The sequence below is a fragment of the Lactuca sativa genome, chromosome 2 (genome assembly GCF_002870075.4).
Source record: "Lactuca sativa cultivar Salinas chromosome 2, Lsat_Salinas_v11, whole genome shotgun sequence".
In the NCBI taxonomy this organism is placed as follows: Eukaryota; Viridiplantae; Streptophyta; class Magnoliopsida; order Asterales; family Asteraceae; genus Lactuca; species Lactuca sativa.
Window position 1 is genome coordinate 150,238,459 of NC_056624.2, and position 17,611 is coordinate 150,256,069.

The 17,611-nt window shown below is 31.7% G+C and overlaps 1 long non-coding RNA gene and 1 other non-coding gene across 7 annotated transcripts; one reads left to right on the forward strand and one right to left on the reverse strand.

Annotated features, from left to right (window-relative positions):
• Positions 1-6,274: 6,274 nt before the first annotated feature.
• LOC111909650 (uncharacterized) lies at positions 6,275-7,051 on the reverse strand. The gene is made up of 4 exons (XR_008229997.1): positions 6,959-7,051; positions 6,676-6,714; positions 6,446-6,526; positions 6,275-6,347 (listed from the first exon to the last, which is right to left on the reverse strand). It is a non-coding gene; the product is annotated as an uncharacterized LOC111909650 (transcript).
• Positions 7,052-8,673: 1,622 nt separating this feature from the next.
• Positions 8,674-13,507, forward strand: LOC111909663 (uncharacterized). Of its 6 annotated transcripts, XR_008230000.1 has the most exons (9): positions 8,674-8,817; positions 8,988-9,191; positions 9,334-9,401; positions 9,559-9,635; positions 9,756-9,930; positions 10,042-10,122; positions 10,209-10,332; positions 11,518-11,688; positions 12,932-13,507. It is a non-coding gene; the product is annotated as an uncharacterized LOC111909663 (long non-coding RNA). The 6 variants fall into 6 exon arrangements; XR_008229998.1 differs by having other exon boundaries at positions 9,334-9,472; positions 9,756-10,122; XR_002856280.2 differs by having other exon boundaries at positions 9,756-10,122; positions 12,932-13,506.
• Positions 13,508-17,611: the final 4,104 nt, after the last annotated feature.

Sequence of the window (17,611 nt, forward strand, 5' to 3'; positions counted from 1 at the left end):
GCATGTTGTTATCGGATCTGTCGATATTTTCTTATATATATCGCTAAGCAATCGGATGTATATAAATAGATCCTTAATTATAGACAAAACTGCAAATTTTGTCGTGTCGTTTTCAAAAATCTTTGGATGGGGTTCAAAAAGTTTCCAGCTTGCATGGAAGGTCTAAAATCAAGGTTTTTCTGGGTTTTTGGTCCAAAAAAACTTAAAAAGACGATTATGCCTTTTTATTTTCTTTTTTGTATTTTTTATAATTATTCTAATGATGTTTTAATAAAAAATAAAGAAAAAAGAAAAAAAAAAGTATCCCCACCCTCTCTCTCTCTCTCTGAACCAACACGCCTTAAGACACACACACACATCTCTTGAGCTCTCCGACAAAACTAACACATATAGAGAATCGATCTCTCAAAACCCCCATGTGTATCTCAATCTCTAAAAACAATCGATTTTCAATCCATCTGTATGAACGATCATTGTGGTGTTTTGGCTCCATCAAATCGTCGGTAGTGTTATAGTAGCGGTGGTTGTTTTATGGCTCTCCGATGAACGGACCTGCGTAAGGGATGCACCTATGTTTTACCATGAAGACGAAGGTTGATGATGGTCTGGTTGCGATTTATTCAAGACTTGTTCACATACCCATTCCTATTTACTCCTCCTCCTCCCTTCTTCTCCTTGTTCGATTCTAGTCGATTTCAAATGGGATTTTCAAGATGTAAATTGGGTTAATCGATCAAAGGTTGTAGTGTTTTTTGATTTAATTCGTTGGTGAAATTAGTATCGAGAGATGGAGAAGCTGAATTTTGTGAAAAACGGTGTCCTGAGACTGCCACCTGGGTTCAAGTTCCACCCGACGGATGAAGAACTTGTGGTACAGTACTTGAAGCGCAAGGCCCAGTCTTGCCCTTTGCCGGCATCCATCATCCCTGAGGTCGATGTGAACAAGTCTGATCCATGAAATTAGGGTTCTTAAGAACTGGTCAAAAATTAGGGCTCGTCACAATGTCTCAAGCTTTTCTTCCTTTTCCTCAGTACCTCAATTGGAGAGGATGTTCAGTGGTGATGATAGTGAAAAAGGGCATGTAGGAGGTGAGATGACGATGGTGAAGAAACTATGGTCTGTCACTATCTCTCAAGCTTTCTATCTGTTTATCAGCGAAACTATCTTGTTGTAATCATGTTAATTAAAAGACGTAAAAGAAGATGATTTGGGAGATTCTTGAAGAGAAACCATGGTAGATCGTAGGATTTAACAGGGACAAAAATTCCATCTACATCCTCCGTATTCTTCATAGATTTCCAAATAAACAACCATCATAATCCAAAAGGGCCAATCGGGATGATGATAAAAAACGCAGATGAGATTTTTGAGAAGACGAAGAGAGAGAGAGAGAGAGAGGGGGGGGGGGGGGGGGGGGGTGGGGATACTTTTTTTCTTTTTTCTTTATTTTTTAATTAAAACAGCATTAGAATAATTATAAAAAATACCAAAAAGAAAATAAAAGGGCATAATCGTTTTTTTAAGTTCTTTTGGACCAAAAACCCAGAAAAATCTTGATTTTGGACCTTCCATGCAAGCTGGAAACTTTTTGGACCCCATCCAAAGGTTTTTGAAAACCACAAGGACCAAATTTGCAGTTTTGTCTTAATTATATATACTATTAATCCTTAAAATGGTGGTGAAACAGGAATCTTTTTGCTTTCTCATTTCTACCACTTAAGTTTTCTTCGATTACTCCTTTTGCCACGGGATGCTTGCTTTAGAGTAACTTTTATTTCTCATTTGTACCCCTTTTTTCCTTCGGTTTATGCTTTTGCCACCGGATAGTTTTTTTTATCCTTCGCCGCCTTAAAGAACCGACTTAAAGTGATTCTAGATAGACGTCGGCTTCTTGGTACATGTTGCGTTCTAATTTTGCTTTCTAATTCGCGCTTTTGGATTTCTGTTTGTCGGTATCTTGCGATTATGTGTTCTTTTGTTGTTGGGTGTTGTGTTAATTTTTTAATTTAGGTATCTATAATTGTTGTTATGCGCTTATTTGATGTCTGTAGTTTTGTCTTGCAAGTGTCCGTTATCTAAACGTTTAGCTGGTATTTTACCTCCTGAGATACCGTCTTTGCCTGTTTTGCCTGCTTATGATGATATAGCTGATTGTAATTTTGTTTGTGTTTCGTGTTCTGTTCTGTTCTGGTTTGATGAAAGGGTTAAGTATTTATCACGTCCACAGTGTCCTGCTTATACCCGTTGTTGTAGGTCTGACTCTGTAGTCTTGCCGTATCCGCTTGCACCTCCTCAGTTGTTAGCGGCTCTTTATGATTTCCCCCCTTTTATAAAAAATATTAGGGGTTATAATAATATCTTCATTATGACCTCTTTTGGAGGTAAAGTTGATGAGGATGTTAATAAAACGGCTGGTCCTTATGTGTTCAAGGTTTCTGGTCAGCTTTGTCATTGGATAGGTGCTTTTGATATACCTGATGAAAAAGGACCTAGATTCTTACAGCTTTATATTGTAGATACAGAGCATGAATTACATAATAGGTTGTCTGCAGTTGAAAGGAAAGACGGCCAGTCTTTAGATCCAATGATTGTTGAAACTCTTATGGGTGTTTTCAATATTCATAATGAGTATGTAAGGACTTTTAAGACTGCCAAGGATCTTGCTGTTGAAAACAGTTAGGTTGACTATGCGGTTTGTTTGTTTAATGATGTCCCTGACCGTTTATATGGACCTCCAGCTCATGGTACTTTGGGTTGTATTGTTGTTGGTGAAGACGCAATTGGCAGTACATACGACATAGTTACTTATTAGTCTTTTACATAAAAACTAATATTTATTTGAAAACTAGTTGTCAGTCTGGTATATTATATAAGTTAATTTAAAAATAAAATATAAAACATCAAAATATTTGAAAACTTTGAATTTATAAAAAAAGATAAGAAAAATAATAAATTATTATAAAAGAAATGTTTTTATTTTTTAAATTTAAACAAATAATTTAAATAAAAAAAGAAACTAATGAACTTTAATTTTGAAATTAAAATGTAAGTTTATTAATTAAATTGATATCCATTTATTATTACATTTATTGCAATTGTTACATTAAAATATGATGTGAAATTTAATAAAATAGAAAAACTCATAAAATGACATTTGGAAAAAAAATAATTCAAAATAACAAAAAAAATAACATTTAACAATTTGAATTAGAGTGTGACAAGTAGCAAAAAAAACATTCATTTATTAGAAATGATAGTCTTTAAAACTGTAAATGATTAAGTGCAGTTACCGGTTAGTTGACTATTTTTTGGGGTCATTGAGCTGCCGTTTGGTGGGCCATCTACTTTTTCGGGTCCATCGGCTCAAAATATACAATGTTGTAATTTTCAGTTTTTCTCGTTTTGAATATATTTAAAGTTTGATTTTTTTTTTCAATAGAACCTTCAAAGAATAATTAGTACTACTTTGAATCTTAAACTTTTCTTTTGTTTTTCTTATTTAGTATAAGAATTAGTAGATGCGTTTTTTTTTTTTGAGAAAAAAAGCGAAAAAAAATATGGTAGACTCCTAGGAAAACTATGGTGTACAATCTTTCAATGCACAAAACGTGTATTAATTACTTATACACCATAGATTTCTTTGGAACCTACGGATTTCATAATTTTTTTTTTGTTTGTAGTTTGTATAAAATGTCATATATAACTCAAAGTTGTAAATTTTTGTTACAAAAAAAGGAAATCGTAAGTTTCGTAAGAACCTATGGTTTTGGATTTTTTTTTTTTTTTTGTAATTTTAATGTAAGCTATATAAGTTGTACAAGTTGTTAACATCATTCTTCTCTTATACAATTATAAATTGTGCTAATTAGATAATAGGTATAATATTTTTTTTTCTCATTACACCATTGAATTTTGAAAAATACACCAATTTCTTGATTAGAAAACATAATAGATTGTTATTGTTCGCAATGTAAAGTAAATACAAAGCAATGTGAATAGGTGTGACAGTTAGATATTATAAAACGAAATTGTCTTCACAAGAAAGAATAATAGATTGTATTTAGGCGTTTTGTGATCAAATATGATTTTCTCATTACACCTTTGTAAAATACAAATGCTATTTTTTTGTATTTTTCTCTATTTAAATATATAGTATATAGAAAGTCCAAACAAATTATCTCTTAGGTAATTATTATGTTTCCTTTGCTATTGTATACAATTTAATCATTACATATGAACCGATTAAGTATTATTATGTGTGTTTAGATGTTAATACTTTGTTTAGTTTATAACATGATTTATTGATTTTTATTGTTTTTTTAATTTTCAACATGCAAATAAACAAATGATTGCAAATAAACAAACGATTTTATAAAATGTATACAAACACGTATTATATAAAAAATTATTCAACCATGTTTTGTTAAAATATAAATAAACACGATTTTCTAAAAAAATATATATAGATACACACCAATTTTTGTGTGTGTGTGTATATATATATATATATATATATATATATATATATATATATATATATATATATATATAAAGGTGATAGGTGTTTGTATACATTTTTTTTATAAAAACGGATTTGTATATATTTATATACTTAATAAATACATATTTTTATAACTAGATATTTCATATACAAAAAAGTTTTTATATAGAAAATATAAGAATTTTATGTGAAAATAAGTTTTTTTTGTATAAATATGATTTCATAAAGAAAAAACATATTAGAAACAATTTTTTGAGAAAAAAAATTGTAAAAAAACTAAAGTTAGGATGACTTCATAATAAAATTCTAAATTTAGGCAAAAAAAAAAAGGTAAATTTTGAACCAAATTTGTAACTAAATTTAAAATTTAGGCCAAAAATGTAAATTTTGGACCAAATTTGTAATAAAATTTTAAATCTGAGCAAAAAATGTAATTTTTAAAAGTTGGATAACTTGTTGACCGGGTCAAAGGGTTAAATTGAATACGATTACTGGTATTTGAGACTTAATTGAATATATATATATATATATATATATATATATATATATATATATATATATATATATATATATATAAACTAAATCGATTATGAAGTCAATATGTAAGGACTTTATTGTAGTTTTCCCTTTTCAAAACGTGTGTTACAACTAAATTCGAAAATAATGGATCAAGAATAACGTGTAGGCCAATCTAACCCGAACCTGACATACCTAGCATGTATGTATATGTATTACTATTATCCATGTACAAAGGAGGATTCATAGATTACAAGCAGCATGGTTGTATTCTACTTCTACCATGATCATGTCAATCCTAATTTTATATATATATATATATATATATATATATATATATATATATATATATATATATATATATATATATATATATCAAAACAATAACTTTATACAAATAATACACCCTAATACATATCTTATAAACTTTACAAAATTCAGAACTTTTTTTTTTGCTCTCCATAGTCAACTTACAGGATGTATTTTCACATGCCATCACTTGTTCCTACCAGAGCTCGGTGTAACACTACGCCCCCTAAGAGATGCTGTCCGTGAACACGAGCCTTTCTCTTCTATAGACGAATGGGTTAACTCATAATTGCAACTCCTTCCACGTGTTAACTTTGGTGATTTGGCACGTGTCACAGGCATCTGCAATTGTAAAAAAAACACTTAAAAACATCTTTTTATCATACTATATATTGTTTTTACTAGGTGTGAGACCCGTGTATTACACGAGTTTATAAAAAAAATTAATATAAAATTATAAGCATCACATTTTTTTTTAAAGTAATAATTTTACATAAATATAAAGAACATAATACATAAAGTAAATAATAAAGGTTGTAAAGCATTTATTATGAAATTTAATAAAATGATCTACTTTACATATATACATCTTATTAAAATGTGGATTTTAAATTTAAGAAAAATGAAAAATTTAAGAAAATGACAAGTGGAAAAAAAATAATTCAAAAACTCTTAGAAAATGACATGTGTCAAATTTAATAAGAACATGACATTTGACAAAATTAATTTTCATTTATTAGGTTAGATTTTAAAATTTACCTTTTTAGGTTCGACCTTAGGTGGAGGTCCTTCACGATAAAAACTTGGCACAGGATGTGCTTTAACAAATAAGCTCCTTCGGAATTCCTTTAGAGCAGCTTCTTCTTCCTCCTACATTTGTTTTCTTATTTATTTTTCTTTAAAATATGATATCATACATAAAAAAAAAAAAAAAACAAGGTTAATTACCTTGGCTCTCATTTCGGATTCTATCTTTTCTGCCTCCAAAGCTTGCTGCTTTTGCTCCAATTTCATGTAGTACTAAGCAAAAAGAAAACCAGATATATACAAGTATAAATTTAATTATGAAGTCTGTATAATAATCTTTTTTTATGGTATTATAACTAAGAATTAATTACCTCCCTACGTTTCGCAGCACGTTCAGCGCTTCTAAATGAGGGAGCTGTTCCAACTGTTAATCCCATTGCTCGAGCTCTGGCCTGATATATAATATACAAATCAAGAATGAAAATGAATCAATATATCAGAAGAAGTTAAATTTGGGAAATGATAAATTGTGAAGATATTGATCAAAGATGTAACGTCAATGATCGTATTGTTTTAAGAACTGCTTAAGAAATATGTTTACCTGTGCTTCATCATCCTCGCTAGCATCCCTACCCATCACCTGCAGGAATAAACGTAAAAACACAAGCAAGGTCAAGCATTTTGTGTAAAATTACTCAAGTTTTAATCATCATATGGTTAAGTAATCAAGGACAAAAAACAGAAACCCTAAAGTTTATGCATGTGGGAAGAACATTCACATTTACACATGCAACAACTTTGAAAACGATTGATAACAATTCACAGCAGGATGAAAGGAAAACGATAAGAAACAAAAATGGGAGATCGATCAAAGTTTTACATACGAGGTTGATGTGTGCTCTGATTTGTCACAGCCGGGAAGGGAAAATCTTCGTTTGGGTTCTTCTGAAAAAATGAAGAAACAAAAATCGAAGTGCTTCTGCGGAATCTCTCTTGAGGAGAGAATCAGGGTCTAAATTTCAATGGCGCATCTCGATTCTCCATTCTTGAAACCGTTATTGTCGGTCTGTTGTTCATTTGCATGACTAGCTTCTTCGATTTGGTGATACATAGGTACAAAAACGTTGAACAACCCGTGAAAAGGTATGTACAATTCAACAATGCTATTTGGTTTATGAGTTGAAAACTCTCTATATATTTAAGCAAAATTACAAAAATGGTCCATAGGTTATCATTTTTTATACCGAGTGTTTAAAACTTATTTTATTTTATTTTTTTTTCAAAAAATGTCACTATGTCATAGTTTCGTTTCTTTGGTCAAAATAAAAAAGAAACAGACCAAAATAGACATGAATTTCGTAAAGATACTTTTGAAGGTTCCGTGTAATCAACTAATGTTATGAGAAATCGATGTGGTAATATATATATATATATATATATATATATATATATATATATATATATATATATATATATATATATATATATATATATATATATATATATATATATATGAGTAAATTACTGAAATCGTCCCTATGGTTTGATCAAAATTTCACGTTTGGTCTCTAATTTTTCTTTTGCACTCGGATCGTTCTTCTGTTTGATTTTGTTGCATTTTTCGTCCTTTACATACATAAAATTAGGGACCAAACGTGCTATTTTGACCAAACAATAGGGACGAAAAATGCAACGAAATCAAACCATAGGGACGATCCGAGTGCAAAAAAAAAGTTAGGGACCAAACGTGTAATTTTGATCAAACCATAGGGATGTTTTTAGTAATTTACTATATATATATATATATATATATATATATATATATATATATATATATATATATATATATATATATATATATATATATATATATATATAGGGCTAGGTTATAATGTGGATGAATAACTATTGTGCAAACATGTGGACAATGTTATTCTATGAGAATTACTAAGAGAATAGGTTGTTTAGTAATTCACTAATTTGACTACGTTCAATCTTATCTAACTATCGTCATTTTCATGTATTTTCATGACTAATTCTTTTTCATTTTTGTTCTTAAACATCGTTTTTCCCTCATTTTCATTCTTATAAAATACTACTCAATAAACATTCTAACAGAATGAAAATAATAATAAAAAGTCTATAATAACCTTATAGACGATTTAATTTGTGAGAATAACAATAATTATGTAAGATTGAACGTATTATTTATATATATATATATATATATATATATATATATAAAACTTGGACTATCCTTATGAATAGTGGCGTGATGCTAATCTGCGCAGGTGGTTTCTAAGTTTATGAAGAAAAGGTAATCGTCCCCTTCCTTTGTCAAATTGGGTCCCTGAAGTTATATTAAGTTTCTATCCCTCTATTTTCCTTAATTTTCCACTTGAGTCAATGTTTGGTATATTCTTCCTGCATCGACCCTCTTCTTTTTGTTGGTCGTAACAGGTGAAGAACGGTCAATTTATTGTTTTTTAAATGTGTTTCCAGCTTCGTGTCAATTGCCACCCGCTTCCACGTGTTTATCGTGTCACATAATCCCACATCGCCTCTTTCTACCAGGACCTTTTACATCCTGTTTCTTTTTTCTGCTTCACCCCCGCTCTTCCTCATCCGTTCTCTGTTGATATCGCCACACACAGCCAAGGACTCACCGAATCCACCTCTTCATCCCTTCTTTCTATTGATTTCTTCACCGAATCGGCCATGTGGGCGTGCCGATGCAGGGTAGGTCAGTCGACGGAACTTCTAATATACCTCTGTCTGTAATCTTTTGGACTCGACGTTTGGTCATGCAGTTTACACCACCTCTAAGCCCAATAATGCTTTCTGTTTTTGTTGTTGGAGACGAAATCGATGACATTGAATTTTTGCTAATCCCTTGATTTTTTATTGTTTTAGGGGGGATTTCCAGATACTTATATATCTTATTTTGCCTTCCTATTGCCTTCAACCTTCAAATTTCCCAGCCCCTGGGTGTTTTATAGAATCTTTTTCTCATATTTTCACCGATAAGGAAGCGGGAAGAACCAATGTCACCGCTTATAATTTCCATCGATTGTTTAAATTGAAATCTATTATGTTGCAGCGGTCAACTAATTCAAGGTTAGTTCTTCATTAGTTCTAGGGCTCACTTGATTTGAGTTTCTTCATGCGTAGGTTTCATGTCTTTAGAATGATTTGATCTATCAAGTTCACATGTTTCTATTTAAAAGTTTAACAGAAGAAACTTACCCTTGAACTTCAGATACACGTTCCTGCAGATAAAGTTTATGAAAAGGGGGATTTTCAAGATTAAGCTCCAGATCCCGAAAGGTGATATAACTGATAACTGAACATTTTTTGTCTGTGTGAATGATGTGGATGGATTTGGATGTTTTTCATAGGTACCAAATCCAACTCCTATTGTAACGATTACCAAATATCCATTACTTACAGTTTTTTTTTTTTTTTTGGGTTAAAATTTAATTAGTAATTTCAGAGAGACAAATAGAGAGATGGGTTTGGTTTGATTCTTGGTTATTATGTAATCTTTAAGCTCTGTTACAGGTACGTTTCTTTCTCCAAAATGGAAATTTCACTCCTTTTTTCTTCTTTTGTTATTAAATTTCCAGATTCTGATTGGTAGTCTTTAGAATTGAACAGTGACACTGTTGTTGTTTTTACCAGAAGGGATATCAGATTCGGTCACAACCCAAATCGAACAGGAACCCACTTTCAAAAAAGATTTAATCGTTGATTCCATCAGACATCAAATGGTTGTTGACGAAATGCTCATAACATCACTTTCTGGCACCTTACGATCCCCAACAGATACAATGGGAAAAGTTTTGGAATGAAAATGGTTGAAAGTAGAATTAATAGTGTAGTGGTTGACAAATTTTGTTTATATCATATGGATTAACATTTCTTCAATTAAACAAGAAAGCTTACTTTTTTCATTTATTCTATTCAGGTTGGAACAGTTGGAGAGGCGATTGAAATTGAATTCGGTGACTTTGAGCCTAATTTTGTATATCAAATTGCCCCTGTTAAGGTATTACCAAAGATGATGAACCCGATTCAGGTACATTTGAGCCTAATTTTTTTTCTAAATTGTGCTTTATTGTTTTTGATTTTCAGATTAATCCCTCATTGTGGGTTGCGAATTTGGTGAAGAAGCTTAAAGATATCTAATTTGTACAAACAATACACTGAGAAGCTTCTACAATCTGCTGAAGTTTATCGTTGTTTTTGCTCAAATGAGGTAAGTGCCCTTGAACTTCAGAGATGTGTGTGTGTGATGGATGTGAATCTTGAAGTTTGTCATATTTATTGATGTACACTGCTGCCACCGAAAGAAACTTATCTTTTTCCAATATGCAAATCTTATTTTTCACTGTCTTCTTTCTTCATGTTTCAATAATGAACTGTAGAAGTGTCGAGTGGTAGATATTGCAAGGAATTAACATCAGTCTATGCAGCCCCTTAAAATCAAGATATTAACACATGAATTTTGTGAATGGATTATCTTTGATTCAAATTATACTGCATGCCTTTTCTATATGGTGATAAGTTGGTTTTTATCCTGTTAAACCTTTTAGGAACTTGAACAAATGAAAAAAAATTGCAAAGGAAAAACAACTACCTCCTGTATACAGTGGAGAGTGGGCCCATGCTACAGATGAAGAAGTTCAACAGGAGTTATAAAAAAGAACTCCATATCCTTACAGATTCTGTGTCCCTAAAGAAGGGAATTTAAAAATTAACGACTTGATTAGAGGAGAGGCAATTCATTTTTATAATAAAATTAATTTAATACCTTATTAGACATTAAAAGTTTGATATTGTTTAATGATGTTGTGTAAAGGTTAGCTGGAATCTAGACACACTTGGCGATTTTTTAACTATGAGAAGTAATGGACAACCCCTTTATAATTTTTTGTCGATTCTAACATATTTTGACCAAACTGCCCCTGCATACCGTTTCTATAGTTAAAAAGTTTTACTTTAAGATTTTTCGACCAAACTACCCTTGCATGTTGTTTTTAAACTTAAAAAAAAAATTAATTTTAATAGTTTGGACCAATGCGCTCCTGCATACTATTTTTATAGTTACAAAAATTTGATTTTAACAGTTTTGGACCAAAATGCTCCTACATAAGGGATAACAACGGTTTAATATTATTTTGGAATGATATTATTTTGGAATGAAAAACTTTACAAAATAGAATGATTCATTTGTGAAATAATGGGACTCATTTCATTTGATTGATTCTCAATCCAGGCGTAGATGGTGTTTTTTAGGTGATGTTTATAAAATTATGAAATAAATAACAAATATTCATAAAAAATTAATTGAAGTTAATTGATATTGAATGAGTTTTTATAAATTTTCATAATCTAAAAATATGGTAAACTTGATAACCCATGTTGGCCTTCAATTGGTTAGGTGGATGAGCAAGAAAATTAAAAAATGTGAGATAGACATTTGAATTATGCACCATGAATCTGAAAAGGAGAAGAAGAAGATCCAAATATCTCAATTAAAAGGAGAACTCCAACAGTCCCATGAAGCTGAAAAGAGATTACCAATTTGAAGAACAAAATAGACGTACTTCAGGTATTATATTATAGTTTTTCCCCTTTTCCCATTTTTATTACATTTACATCTTCATTGTAAATATATAACAAGTATTATGTTTTCTTGATCAAGACATGCTTCAAGGGACGTGGAAATTGTATTATTAAAGAAATTAAACAAATCCATGGACCCACCTCTTAATGAGTGGACACTTTGGACACTTTTGTAATCGAATATCAACTAATCAATGATATCTTTTGATCCTTATCACGTAACTTATTTATCTGTTACAACTAATTCTAATGAATGATATCTTTTGATCCGTATTCCCTAATATAATTATCTGCTCTATTAACAGATTCTTAAATACATAGGAAATTTCTTAAACAAACGTTACAACTGATATCATAAGAACACTTCTGCTCCTTCTGCCCCCGCGAAGCGGGGGTTACCAATCTAGTTTATATTATTAAACAACATATATTCTTTGTCATTATCATAGAATAGCACTGTCCATATGTCCGCACAATAGATGTCAATCCACATTTGAACCTCTCTCTCTCTCTCTCGCACAATAGATCAACGATGCATTCATTTTCTAGGAGCGAACCAACGAGCTTTGCATCTTGCTTCTCTTTTCTCCATCTTGTTGTTCGACAGCCACACAAAAAAATAGTTCTTCCTTGCATCTTAATTTTAATTGATTCACAGAATCGATCGACACCCATGACCTACCCCAAAACGGCATATGGTCCATGTTGCAACGCATTGCATTGAGATTTTTAATTGTGCAAGTATAGAGATTAATGGAGAAGATAAAAACAATGCATTTATCAAATCCATATGTTTATTTTTCAAAGCTTCATTATCAGTCACACCCCTCAACGAATTCACTTTTCCTTTCCTTCTTAAAGCATGCTCGAAGATCAAACTACTCCCTTATGGCCAAATGCTTTGAAGATGTGGGTGTCTGTAGACTCAGACTCAATAAAACGAATATTACTTTTTGTTTTAAACAATATAACTTGTGATATAAGCATTGAGTCTTAAGCTCCCATGATGATGTGTTATTGGATATGAGTATGATGGAGGTCAAATATGGTTCATCAATGGAGTTTGAGAGACACACATAATTGATAATAAAAGTACAAGATTTCATGCCCACTAACTGTTTGATATAATTCCTTAACCAAGTTTTTTTTTCATTTACTTGTTGATTGATTAGAGTCTTGTTTATTTTTCTTCATGCATTCATATCGGTTATTGGTTGATTCTTTTGCAGATACTAGGAAAATCCTACCTACCAACAAGTGGTTTAATTTGTCAATTTCTTCTCACTCTCGGATCGCCTCTTCAATATGTATTACCAAATAAAATTTGTTTCAAAGACTAAAAATATAAATATTTTAAACTTTCTTTTCGTTTGTCAAATTTAGACCACCACCAAAAGGGTTGCCAGGAGTTATTGACCAAACAAGGGGTCTTTTGGATTACGCGGAGAAAAAGTGCAAGAAAAATGTTTATACTCCAGAATTGAGATATGCTTGTATCACAGACAAGTATACTAAAATGAATAAACTAGGGAAAGCTTTCTATCCCATTTAGATAATTTTACACTAGCGATCATCTGGTGGCTTTGTAGATATATTCAAAGAAGTCGTTTCTTTAGTAACTCAAATTCTGCAACAACTATTCATGCTGCCATTGAGCAATCTCTTGCTGAGGTTGCTATTCGAAGTGGTCCTAGCACCTTAACACCAACTTATGCAACATTTCACACTCGCTTTGTTGGTCAAGGTACAAACATGTATATATTTTTACTATAAGGGTATTTTGGTCTTAGAGGTTGTTTGTTGTTTGTTTTTTGTTTTTTCCAATGATTTTACAAGTAATAAAATGTTAAATCAACAATCAATGAATTAGTAAATATCACACCAATATATGTTTAAGTACAACAGAAAGTAGAATAATGTCTTAATCGATCTGTACGTTTTTTCATAAAATTCGTACGAAAAACTGTATAAATCTTTGATTATATAGACAACATCGCATGTACGTTTTTATGATTTGGCTGTTTTTACACCCTAAAAAGGTAGAATTTATGATATGCATCCAACTAACCATGTGTTTGGTTCTCTTTAAAAGTTCATTGCTGTTTTTGGTTCTGTTTTCAAAGTGCATTGCTGTTTTTGGTTATATTTTGAAAGTGTATTGTTGTTTTTGTTATATTTTAAAAGTTCATTGTTGTTTTTGGTTCTATTTTCAAAGTGCATTGTTGTTTTTGGTTATATTTTGAACGTGCATTGCTGTTTTTGGTTCTATTTTGAAAATTCATTGTTGTTTTTGGTTCTATTTTCAAAGTGCATTTTTGTTTTTAGTTATATTTTGAAAGTGCATTATGTTTTTGGTTCTATTTTAAAAATTCATTGCTTTTTTTTGTTCTATTTTCAAAGTGCATTGTTGTTTTTGGTTATATTTTGAAAATGCATTGTTGTTTTTGGTTATATTTTGAAAGTGCATTGTTGTTTTTTGTTCTTATGTATAGACATATGCTTATTCATATGCATATGAATATACATATGTCATATACTTATTCTTTTTCATATGCATATGCATATGAATATGTCATATATTTATGCTTATTCATATACATATGTATATGTATATGTTATATGCTTATTCTTATGCATATAGTTATTCATATGCATATGCATATACTCATAAATATGCATATACTTATTTTTATGCATATGCATATGCTTATTCATATGCATATGAATATACATATGTCATATACTTATTCTTATGTATATGCATATACTTATATATATATATATATATATATATATATATATATATATATATATATATATATATATATATATATATATATATGCCATATACTTATTCTTGTGCATATGCATGTACATAGGCATATGCATATACTTATTCATATGCATATTTCATATACTTACTCTTATACATATGCATATACATAAACATGATCATAACCATATGTATTTACATGTCTTATGCATATACTTATTCTTATGCATATGAATATGCGTATACATATGCATTTATTAATTCATATGTATATGTATATGCATCTGCATATGCTAAGTCTTATACATATAGAGGCATTAAAATATATTTTTTAATGTGCATGTGCATATGCATATGTTTTTTTAATATGTAGATACACAAAAAAATATGAATATGCTTTAAAAATGCATTTTTATGAAAAAAAAAATATTTTTTCAAATAATAAATTGATATGTAATGAATATTTTTTAACTAATTTTAAAAAATAAAAAAAAATTCATATATATGAAAATATACCATATATATTTCGAAAATAAGATTAAAAAGTGGTATTACAATATTTACTTCTACTTTTCTTGGCGATTTGATAAAATAGAAGATGAAAATATAAAATCAAAAATTAGCTTTTTACTATAGCTTGACCTCATTCAAACGCATTAGTAACAATGTATATGCATATGTATATGTATATGCATATGCATATGTTCCGAGATTCATATATTTATTCATATGTATATGCATATGCATATACATATAGATATGTATATACATAAACATATGATATGTATATGTCATATACTTATTCTTATGGATATGAATATTTATATACTTATTCATATTTATATAAATAAGTATATGCTTATATGTATATGTATATACATATACTTATTATATATATATATATATATATATATATATATATAGAGAGAGAGAGAGAGAGAGAGAGAGAGCTAGGTTCAGGTGTTTAAACTAAGTATTGTGTTATTGTATGCATAAATGTGGGCAAACCAAAATTAAATAAAAAATTAAATAATTAAATAGATAAATAAGGGTAATTTAGTCATTTGTGTAATAACTTCTAAAAATAATCCCTAGAATCATGGTATCTCTCCAGTTTAAATCTCGTTCCCCTCTTTATCTAAAAACCGATTCTAAAAACCCTAAATTGAACAAATCGACACCACCAGCGCCCCTTTGTGGGGATGCCCTTCATCGTCTTCTTCATACAGCGAGACATTTCGATCGATCGCAAGGGGGGCTAAGAAAGCGACTTCGGTACTTGGTCTCGTGTTTAGTGCTGAGATCGGGAGTCTTAGTAGGGAGGTGAAACATCCCAAAAACACGACCCAAAAATTTTTGTTTTTACATATAATAAACGTCATAACACTAAATGTCATATAATAAAAAACATATGTCGGGTATCTCAAAAGACATAATAAAATGTCATATCAAAAACTGTATCAAATCATGTCTAAGTATCTGAACAAAACTCCCAGGAATAAAGCTGAAGCTGTGGTGTGTGCGATGCCATCATCCCGAGCTCTTCCCTTTACTTGCGGAAGTACCTGAAACCAAAACTGAAACTGTAAGCACAAAGCTTAGTGAGCTCCCCCAAACTACCTCATACCAAACAAACATATAAACAACAACTAGGCCCCCGCCCACTGCATCGGACCGAAGCCCGGAAACTGCATCGGACCGAAGTCCGGAACTAACCAGGGCCCTGCCCTCTGCATCAGACCTAAGTCCGAAACTAACTGCCTCGGACCGAAGTCCGGAACTAGCTGCATCGGACCGAAGTCCGGAACTAACTGCATCAAGCCTAAGCCCGGAACTGACTGCATCGGACCGAAGTCCGGAACTACTAAACATAACATAGCATACATATATCAACTAGCATAACAACATGGACTGTATACTGAGTCGGGCCATACCCGAAACACATAACACACAAAACCTGTCTGAGCCACGAAGGCATCAAACATTCTAACTACTGCATCGGACCGAAGCCCGGAAACTACTACTAATTAATCGGGTCGGCATTGTGGCCTTAGACCCGTTCCTACTAGAAGGAAACTCACCTCGTAGCCTAGCTGCTGAAAGAACTGCTCCGGAATCTGTCTGTTGCGGCTCCGGCTTCACCCCGGCTATAATTTCCATAAGTACCCTCAATCAAATACTGATAATAATACTGAGGGTAAAAAGACTATCTTACCCTTGGTCAAAGTCAACCTATCGTCAAAGTCAACATTCAGTTGACCTGACTCGTCGAGTTGGGTCACCAACTCGTCGAGTCCTTACTCTCACTTTCTTGCTTCAGCCCGTTACTACTCGTCGAGTTTGGCATAGACTCGACGAGTTCCTCTTCGAAACTAACACTCAGACAATCTGCATCCAACTCGCCGAGTTGTATGAACAACTCGTCGAGTCTGTTCTTGAGGCATGAAGATTGCCTTGGACTCGCCGAGTCAGGGCATTGACTCGTCGAGTTCTTCCATGAATGAGTCTAACCTCTAGCTCACTGAGTCCATCTCCCACTCACTGGTTCCATTCGACATAACTCGAAAAGGGGAAAACAGGGGACTCGCGACTCGACTCGCCGAGTCTGAAGAACGACTCTCCGAGTCGTATACATGCAATCGCTATATACTCGATTCTGCTTGAAACCAGTTCGTTCCATTCATAGATCTAGGTTCTTGGGGCTTGATTAACACGTAAAGTTTCCAACTTTACGTATAAATAACATCAAATGAAGGTTTTAAGGCTCAAAGCACACTATAAGAGTAGATCTAGAGATTTCATGCAAAATGGCTCCATAAAGGTACTAGATCTAAGCTTCTCGAACTCAAACCTAGCTAGATCTGAAGGCTATTCATCTCAATGAGTCCTCTATGCTACTACCAAGCCAAGAAATGGTTCAAGAATAGCTTTAATGGCGTTCCAAAGGGGATTAAAGCATAGAAACAGAAAAGGGTCGAGTTATACCTCACTATACTCTGAAATGCCACAAAGATCTTGGATCTCCTTCTTCTCCTCTTGATCTACCTTCCTTCTTCTCTCAAGATCGTCAAAGAATCACACCAAAACACACAAAAAGCTAAGAGAGTTCTAGGGTTTCGAGAAGGATGCTTTGGGG